The sequence below is a fragment of the Neltuma alba genome, unplaced genomic scaffold (genome assembly GCF_004799145.2).
Source record: "Neltuma alba isolate B1F8T4 unplaced genomic scaffold, ASM479914v2 tig00012092_pilon, whole genome shotgun sequence".
NCBI classification, from domain to species: Eukaryota; Viridiplantae; Streptophyta; class Magnoliopsida; order Fabales; family Fabaceae; genus Neltuma; species Neltuma alba.
Window position 1 is genome coordinate 200,261 of NW_021636649.1, and position 9,939 is coordinate 210,199.

At 41.0% G+C, this 9,939-nt stretch overlaps 1 pseudogene; it reads left to right on the plus strand.

Annotated features, from left to right (window-relative positions):
• Positions 1–3,836: 3,836 nt before the first annotated feature.
• Positions 3,837–5,835, plus strand: LOC114722412 (homeobox-leucine zipper protein HAT22-like; annotated as a pseudogene).
• Positions 5,836–9,939: the final 4,104 nt, after the last annotated feature.

A 9,939-nucleotide genomic window follows, 5' to 3' on the forward strand; every position in this document is an offset into this window, starting at 1 on the left:
TTTTGATCAATAGATTCAAGGATATAAAGTGACGAAACAGAACGAAAGAAGGTCCCTGCTTTGTCAACAAGTAAGTCCTGATTTAATGTTTTATGTATAATGATTCTACAGAGAATTGGATGTATGTAATCTGAACCCAAGAACTAGCCAGACAACATGAATAAATAATATTCTTACGTATAAATATAAGAATCTTTTTATAATATAATAATATAATCTATACTAAAAAAGATTTTATATTTAGGAGTCGAGAGTTAATATTATAACAAGTATCAAAAGAAATGAATAAAAAATTTAATCATTGGCTGATGCTGGCGAGGAAAGAAACGGCGCAGGGGTGACGGGACCCACGCAGGAGAGAGGAATGTGCATTCCTTGAACAGGACAGTGGGGTAATTATTTGGGTAAGAACTATGAATAAAAAGTATTATTGGCTGATGCTGGCGGGGAAAGAAACGGTGCAGGGGTGACGGGACCCGCGCAGGAGAGGGGAATATGTATTCCTTCAACAGGACAACGGGGATATTATGCGGGTAAAAACGAAACTATAATTTTAAAAGTGTTTTTATGATATATAAAATAAATATATAAAAGAGTTTATTTCAATTTATAAAAAAATATTTCTAAGATTATCCAAATATCCTCTTAAAAATGAAGCTTGTTAAAAGTTAGTGTTAACTGCATCCAACAATTTTCTCAAAAATATTTAATATCTTAAAATATTTATGATACATTCAGTATTTTAAAATATTTTTTAAAACATTTAATATTTTAAAAATTTTTTAAGATACATTCAGTATTTAAAAATATTTTTATACATCTAATATCAAAATAAAAAATATTTTAAGATGTTAAAAGCATCTAAAACAATATTTTAAGATATTAGATATATTATAAAATGTTTTAAAATATTTTATGTATTTAAAAAATACTCCCATCAAACGTCACCCCAAACCTTATCCCAACCATCTTTCCCTCTGCTCGACTTACGAGCTCCATTATAAATCTCTCGCGAATCGAATGCCCATGATACCAAATCATTGGTGGGGCCCAGATGTCTGGAGCCACAACCTTCCACGCTTCTCCTCTCCTGCTCGACACGCGGCCTCATGGACGTCCCTGTGGACTCCGGAAAACCAAATTATTACTCCTCCGATTTTTAATATAGGACCCAATTGTTAAGTTAGTTTTGATTCTAAATATAAGACTCATTTCTCATATTTATCAATTTTCTTTAAATTACCCCTATAGATATTTCCTCAACCATAATCAAGTAGAAAGAGGAGAGAAGTATTAAGAAAGATGATCATGGTGTTTTAGGAAAAACACGTCACATTTTTTATAATTAACTAATTTACCTAATTTCTTAATCTAATCAAATTAGTTAAATGAATCTTATATTAAGAATCGAAAGAGTATTTATTTAATTATCAGTAGTATTGGTAATTGGTTTACAAGAGTGGACATGACGCGAGAACCACCCCTGGTTTGTTGGCTTCTATGTCTGTCTGTCTGCTCTGCGTGTGAACGTGACGTGGAATCGGCTTGTTTTTAAATATATAATGGTTTCAGTAATCATATGAGTATTATGATTATCCACAATCGTCCCTCCAAAGTGAAAGTTGGCAGAACCCTACTCCAGATTTTTCTAGCTAGCTTTTCCCTTGCAAAATTAAAAAAATCATTCTCGGATCACTGTGTCAAAGTCAAATTCCATCTGATTTGGATCCCAAAGTCTTCCTTCTCTTCTATCTTTTTTGGGGGGGGGGGGTTTGTTTCATCCTGACAAAACCGCTCCATGATCCTTCTCCTCCTTTTTATGTTATATGTTCACTTGTTCATTAATTGCGTGTTTTTAATTTGTTTGGGGTTCATAATACTTTTAGGGGGTGTTTGCCTAATCTCAAAAATATTTCTGAGAAGTATTTTTTCGTAAATCGAGATAACTTTTTTATATATTTATTCATATACTGTAAAAATGCTTTTAAAATCATAATTTTGTTCTTATCCAAACACTCTCTAGATCATACATGCAATTGTTTTTTGAAGCAGAAAACGAGGGTACCCTTTAGAAGAAGATCAGAAGAAATTTCATCTCGCGCGCGCGTATATTGCGTCATAAATACCCACGCAAGTCGGAATAACCCTCCCGAGTTAGTAAGAGGGTGGAAAAAAGGAAGGAGGGAAGAAGCACAGCATAGAAAAGGAGATTTGTTTTGTCACGCATAGTGATTGTGAGTGGAAATTGACCGAAGTGAAGAAGAGATCGGAATTGGATTATATTGAACCACGGCCAAAAAAAGGGTAAAATTGGATACCCAATGTCAATGATAATCATTTCCCTCTCTACCTTTTTGGGTGACCATGATGATGCGTCCCGTTACCCAAAAGATGCGTGCCCCTGTCCCATCGTGCTCCGCATTATTAACTGCTTAGATTACATGTACTTGGATAAAAAAGGGCCAAAAAAAAATGCAGGTTTAGATTTTATAAACTCTATTGTTCAACAAAAATGATATGACTGTTGACGAATTCGATATCATGTAAATGTAACCGACCTTGTACATAATTTATGATTGGAGGGTTAGAAACAAGCAGAGAGCGAGAGAGAGGAAGAGAGAGATCAGTCATATGGTTTTATTAGTTTCAACGGGAGATTCACAGCGATGAATTGTCACAGCATATGCATATATACACATGCTGTCAAGTGATAGTATGAATATGAATAGACGCACTTACGCAGGCGTGGGGGCGCGGGCGCGCGCACACATATGTGAAGATACGCAGAGACTAATGGTAATACTCCTCTGATTTTTAATATAAAACTCTGTTAACTAATTTGATTAGATTAAAAAAATTAAGTAAGTTAGTTAATTATAAGAAATATACACGTAAGTTTTTCTTAAAACATCATAATCATCCTTCTTAATACCTCCTCTCCCTCTTCTACTTGATTATGATTGAAGAGTTCTAGGGTAATTTAGAAAATTAATAAATATGAAAAATGATCTTATATTTAGAACCAAAACTAACTTAACAATTGAGTCATATATTAAATATCGGAGGAGTAATAATTACAGAGGTAGCCAGGGAGAGTGGTGGTGAGTGATAAGATAAAATGAGAATAATTGAGTTTGAGAGCAAGGCACGGACGTCGGACCTGGTGGTGCCGCTCATCAATAAATTTAGGTTCATCACCAATTTATGGGTGACCTAACTTTTGCCCCGCATCGCCGACAATAGCATTATTGGCGACTATGCCTATACTACTAATTCACATGACACAGGTAGGCCCCAAGCACACTCCCCCCAGCATCAATCAACTTTCTGCTCAAGCAAAGATATGCGGATTCTTGTTGATGAATCACATTCTCCCACCCATCATTCTCTAATTTAACCTCTTCATCTCATCTCCGTTTTCGTGCCTTGTACCTACTTTTCCTCGCCCCCCCCCTCCCTTTCTTCTTCCACCGCAAACAAACGACTCCCTGAGCATCCCTCTCTAACCTCCCATAATTACCCAAGTCCTCTACCCTCCAAACCATCCCTCCGTTGAAAAGTACACGCAGTATTGGCAAGCAACGTGACATGGTACCCATCCCCAGTTCGTTCAGCCCGGATTGGAGTGTGGGCCACACTTCAGTTGCCCCCCTTCCTGATATTAATTACTACCCTATATATATAGCACTTATATTATTGACATGTAGCTTATCGAGCAATCTTTGGGTGTGAGTACAAAAATAGGGCCTATTATTATTCAGTCCGCCTACATGCGATGGGAAAACACGAGAGCCCCAGAATTTTAAAGGGAAATAAAGCAGAAAAAGCAAGGGGATATGGAGGTACACGAGTAAAGGAAGAAGGGATGATAAGGAGGGGGGGGTCAAATAATTGATACATGTAAAGTGAAGCTGCAAAGGAAGCATATATTATTGTTATAAGGGGGAGAAAGTGGCAATAATAATGGTAGTTAAATTTGGATCGTACGTGTGCGGGGGGCGAGGGGAAGCCAAGCGAATCACCATCTTGATGTGTTCCCCACTGCCATGTGAACTGTGGGTGAGGGATTTTTCCATACGTTTGTCCCATATTATAATGGAGGCAACAGTAGTGGGACTCCCATGGTCAACCTATGTATAGAGATATTGATATATAGGTGACTTTCATAATTTCCAACACCCCCAGATTCGTTCCTCTACTCATTCCTTTCTTTGATTATTAATAATCGTAGCCACCCACCCACCCCACCCACCCACCGCACAGGTCTCCCTCACCTCTCTTTTAAACACCCTTTGCCTCCCTCCCTCCCTTTAAACCGATACCATATAATCAGCTTCCCCCCCCCCCCCAAAAAAAAAATTCCCTCCCCCTTTCTTTCCTCACCATATACCATCTCATCATCACACAAATGGGTTTTAGCGATGCTTCCAGCAGCCCGGGCCTTCGCCTTGTTCTGGGGTTAGGTATGACTGGTTCTCCATCCCGGCTGACCGTAGTAGAAGGCCGACCAAGAGCTCCAGCGATTTCACGCCAACAAGTAGTTGCGAGCCATCTTTAACCCTGGCTCTTTCCGCCGAGACTTACCAGCGAACCCCGAAAAAGGTTGACGTGAACAAAGTTGTGAGGATCCTCTTGACTTTTCTCGCCAAACATCACCTCACAGTGCCGTCTCATCCTTCTCCGGCCGGAGATCGAAGAGGGAGAGAGATCTCAGCAGTGAAGACGTCGAGGCAGCGGAGAGGGTTTCCTCCAGAGGGAGCGACGAAGACGAAGACGGAACCAATGCCAGAAAGAAGCTCAGGCTCACCAAAGAACAATCTGCCTTGCTAGAGGAAAGCTTCAAACAAAATAGCACTCTAAATCCTGTGCGTCGTCATCGTTGCAGATTGTTAACTGACATTCGTCTGTTATTTTGGGATTGATTATTTGACGACTAACCTTGAGATTTTGTCTTTTGCATCATGACAGAAGCAGAAGCAGGCATTATCCAGGCAGCTAAATCTGAGGCCGAGACAAGTTGAGGTGTGGTTCCAAAATCGGAGAGCCAGGTAAAACCCGGTCTCTAAGTTAGAAGAAACCTTGCGCGCGTATACCTGATCCGAGAATATTGAAACTTCGAAATCAAGCTTAATTAAGGCCAGGCGCCCAGGCCAATGTAAAAAAACGTTCTCTCTTGGAATTCACACTACCAATATAGTATTACCATAATCGTCATGATGGGGCACACAAGTGTTACACACACTACGCGGACAGATGAGATATATTATATTGGAGGCTGATGAAGAATAGTTTTGTCGGGTTGTTGCAGGACAAAGCTGAAGCAAACGGAGGTGGACTGCGAGTTCTTAAAGAAATGCTGTGAGACGCTGACGGATGAAAACAGGAAGCTGCAGAAGGAGGTGCAGGAGCTGAAGGCGCTGAAGCTGGCCCAACCTCTGTATATGGCGATGCCGGCAGCCACGCTCACGATGTGCCCGTCCTGCGAGAGGATGGGGAGGGTCGCCGGCGACGGCGCTTCTAATGACAAGACCGCCTTCTCAATGGCACCCAAACCTCATTTCTACACGCCCTTCCCCAATCCTTCGGCGGCATGCTGATTCCTGGGTTTTGAGGAACAAGCACAGCAACACAGCAGAGTATTCCCCGCGGCCACTGTATTTTCTGGTCGAGGGATATCCGCGTAGGAAACGGTGTAATTATTAGATAATACTGCGTAGAGAAATAGTAACACTAGTTCTGATCCCTTTACTTTGTTTTTTTTTTTTGCTCCTGTTGTATGTTGATAAATCTTTATACAATACATCTTTCGATCAATCAATGACTTTGTTTTTTTTCTTCTTTGGTTGAAAAATGTTGTTATCCTCTGTCCTTAATTTTATTTCTTTAAAATAAAAGCTAGTTCGGTTGACGCGAATGTGTTGAGGTTCCAAGATCCATGAGCACGTTAAATGTGCATGGGTTCAAATTCGGAATCGCGAAGAATCCCATGATGATGAACCAAATCCATAATTCTGGTACCATTTTATCATACGAGTCAAATGAATAACACACAATTGTTTAAACAAACAAACAAGCTAAGCACGCTCATGCAAGAGAACATGTTTAAGCATGTGATCTTTGTCCTGAAGGGGGTTGGTGTCACTTGGACCTAGAGGATTTTTGACATATTGGGCTATTGGTGAAAATGGATGAAATTAGGAAAGTAAAGGGAGATGGAGTGAGAAGAAAGAGAAGTAGAGGGAATGAGGGAATGGGGGGGGTGGTTTGATTAAATTGGAAAAGAGGATGAGAAAAGGGATGGCGCGGAGGTGGATGGGGGAGTTAGGTCACGTGTTCGTGTCCAGTAAGTAATGAGATTGAGGTGGGTTTGGGAGAGGCGGGGACAAAGGGGGGTTGCGTCTGGCTTTGTGGGTCACAGCCCCACGTGACGCCCCAATGAGCCCAGCTGAAGAGGCTCCCTCCCCTTCTCAATCGATCTCCACAACACACCCCTTTCTCCCGCTTTTCCATTCTTTGTATTCAACGCACACGCCATCATCATTGCCAAAGCCCCGTCCCCATCCAACGCCATCCCATCTATATTCAGCACCGCATTTTATTTCTTATATTTTAAAACTTCAAAAGTAATATACAAGCTCGTAATTTGGGTGGACCTACGACACCTGATGCCCCACTTTCCTGGAAACTTCTTATCATGTGCCTTTCTTCCCCCTCAATTCTCTTTTTCTTTAGCCCCACCACCACGCCCTTCTCCCTCATCCCAATCCCAAACTCTCTTCTCATCGCTTACTTCATCCCATGTTGACATATAAAAGTGGAAACTTCTGGCCAACTCAGCAGCCATTGGACCTTTCGCCCGGGGCGTTCTTTCGCTCCCCCGTGGGAAAAGAGCCAATCTTTGTGGGGAAGAGCAGATAAGAGGAGGAAGCTAGGGAGGCGGAAAAGTCAGATAAAGAAAACAACAAAAACGCACGGTTGACGCGTAGCGCAGAACCAAAAGTTGCTTTGTGAAAAGTCTTTTTGGATGTTTTGGTCGCAGCTTTGTATTGATTCTATGTAGATTTGCAGCGGTTGTTGTGCACACACGTAGCTTACCCCACACTAAAAAGTATAAACCCCACCACACAGGTCATCCCCCTCGCTTCCCCTCTGTCGGCTTCCTCTACTGTACTTCCCACAGCCTTACAAGTGGTTAGTCCTGCACACTCAGAACTCATCACAGCATATCATGTGGCTCGCTGCGTCCGTTCCATGCACTGTTCTCAACACTAATTCTCCTTACGTGGGTCCAATACATTGTGTAGCATCTACGATCCATGAAGCCCCACATGCTCAAATTCTTTCATCCATCCTATTTTGGTTTTCAAACTTTCGAACAGTACTCACAATCACACATCCATTTAATTTCTGCTGTTTTGTTTTCTCTCGCCATTATCCGGAAAAATATAAGCCCTCATGGACCGGATATGGTGCGACGATTGCTCCTCGGTCATATCCTGCCGACCTAAGCGTGTATGAGTCCAACGGGGTAGACCCCATGCATCCCATTCAGTGTTTACGTTCGGCTTCTATTAGATTGGGCCCGAGTTTGGGCCTCCAATGCTCCCAACCACCACGTCCTCCTCAACATTATATATCTCCATCTCCGGCCCACATGCCGGGGTTCGTCTTATAGATGTCAAGTTATGACGCGTCGCTAAAAATAGTAAAATAAATCCCGTGTTTGGAGGCTTTCGCTTCCACATCCAATTGGCTGCCACGTCTAGTGGATTTCTTTTTATTCGGTCGCTGAGTTATACTGCAAGGTTTTCGCCACCACTTCTTGGCTCTTCACAAGTCAGTTCAAATTTCAGTCTTGTACGCTGTCCCCGATTCAGACTGATCTTTAAATGTAGAGATAGTTTGATTTCGTCTGAAGCTAAGCCGAGCATGAGTCCTTAGGCCCTGCAACTCATGGGTTCCAGAGATTGATCGAGTAAGAGGCGTATAAGTGGAGCTTATATTGGGCATTCGACTCCATCAGGACAACGACATGAGAGTTTGCTACGTGGTGTTAGTTCTATTGATGTTTTGCTACGCGGGGTCGGCTGGTACTGCCACTGGATTCTTCAATCTCACCGCCAATGTTACTGCGGCTAATGTCTCCGCCGAAAACTATCATTTGGAAGACAAGAGAGGCGTGCCCACGGGAGCTAATCCTCTGCACAATAGGTAGGGAAATCGAGAAATTTGATCTCCAGCTTTAAACTTCAAAGGGAACCTGCAATTATACTCGTGCTCTTTCTTTGAGTATTTGAGTGTTACGGTTCTATTGTAGCATATATATATATATATATATATATATGAAACAGCAAGGGGGATGCACCTAGCATGTCCAATAAAGATTAATTCTTTAGGCGCCTGTTCACATGCCTGTCTGTTCGCGAGTTAGCTTAAGTCTCTGTTCAACGACCCTGAATGGGATGTCTCTGTCTCGCATGCCCATCGCCTTATTAAAGCTAGTTTTTCTATATTACTCCTCCGGTCCTAATTATAAGACCCAATTGACTTATTTGAGGAGATTAAGGAAGTAAGTTAAGTTGGTTATTTATAATAAATAAGTGTTGTTATTCCTAAAATATCCTTGCCAATTAAGTATATTGGCTAAAACTATCATTATTAGAAGGATTATCTTGGAAAAAAATGATAAATATAAAAGAGAAAATGGATTGGGTCTTATAATTAGGACCAAATAAAAAGTCAAATTGGGTCTTATAATAAGGATCGGAGGAGTACATGCTTTTCTTAATTCTTCATTAGCTGATAACTCTGTGTGTGTGTGTGTGCGCGTGTCTGTGTTTGCCACAGCATACATACTACTCTGCCTTGTCATCATTCCATTTCTTCTGGGAAATGCCAGAAAATGCGCCAACCACTTCAGTCTATGTTTATGACAGTTTCCTCTCAGTAAAGGAGCAACCACATATCAATAGTAACTCCAAACGTGCGACTCTGAAGAAATTTTAAGGAACCGTGGAGTATTTGTATGGTTGCAGAGTTGCACGGGGGCCAATTTTTTTTTTTTGGCCCCTTCCATTTCTTTTTGCTTTTTTGGCGTGTCCCATGTATCCTCCAGCCATTGGCGAAAAGTTAATTCTGTTTTTGGTATAAAATTCATGAAAGTGAGCCGTAAGTATCCTCACAAGATCTTTTTCTACACACAAAACAAGGGATTAAACCTCTAACAAACATAATTAAAAGCCCAATTATCACTCAACTATATGCAGAACCTACCGCAAATAATACAGCGATCATTTTGAGCTTCATATAGATGCATCAAATGAACTCGTGTAAATATGAACAATTGTAAGAGACTAGGAGCGCATCAAAATGCAAATAAATGGTTCACTTCGACGCACCAATAATGCTGTATTTAAAAAGTAAGTCGTATAATTGGAAGAGACACCAAAGCCTTCCCATCTTGCAAGTTATTGTGGGAGGGCGGGTGGCTTTTGTTCAAATCGCATTTAGCGTGCTATGCTAGAAATGAAGCTTTTTGTACATTTGATTGTCCCCTACCCCTAAATCATAGAGGTGGTGAATGATGAAGGGAGATGATTTCTATGCTTTTTTGGCCTTGCACATATCTCATTTTTGAGCGAAATGTGTTGTTAGACTTGCCATTTAAAAAAAAAAAAAGAAAAAAGAAAAAAAGTAAGCAGTGTGGTATGCAATAAAACTTCCAAGCTGAAAGTTAAAAGAGACAGACAGAAGATGGAAGTGTCAGATACTTGGTCTCTCTTTTTGAGTGGAACAGCGTTAGTATATATTCACATCGAAGAACAAAATGCAAACGACAAAAAGAATCTACATTCTCCCACCCTTCCATTGCAAGCTTAGGGCCGCAGCCTGCAGGCTTAATCTCTCGTCGGTTTGTTAAATAACCATATAGGCCTTTTT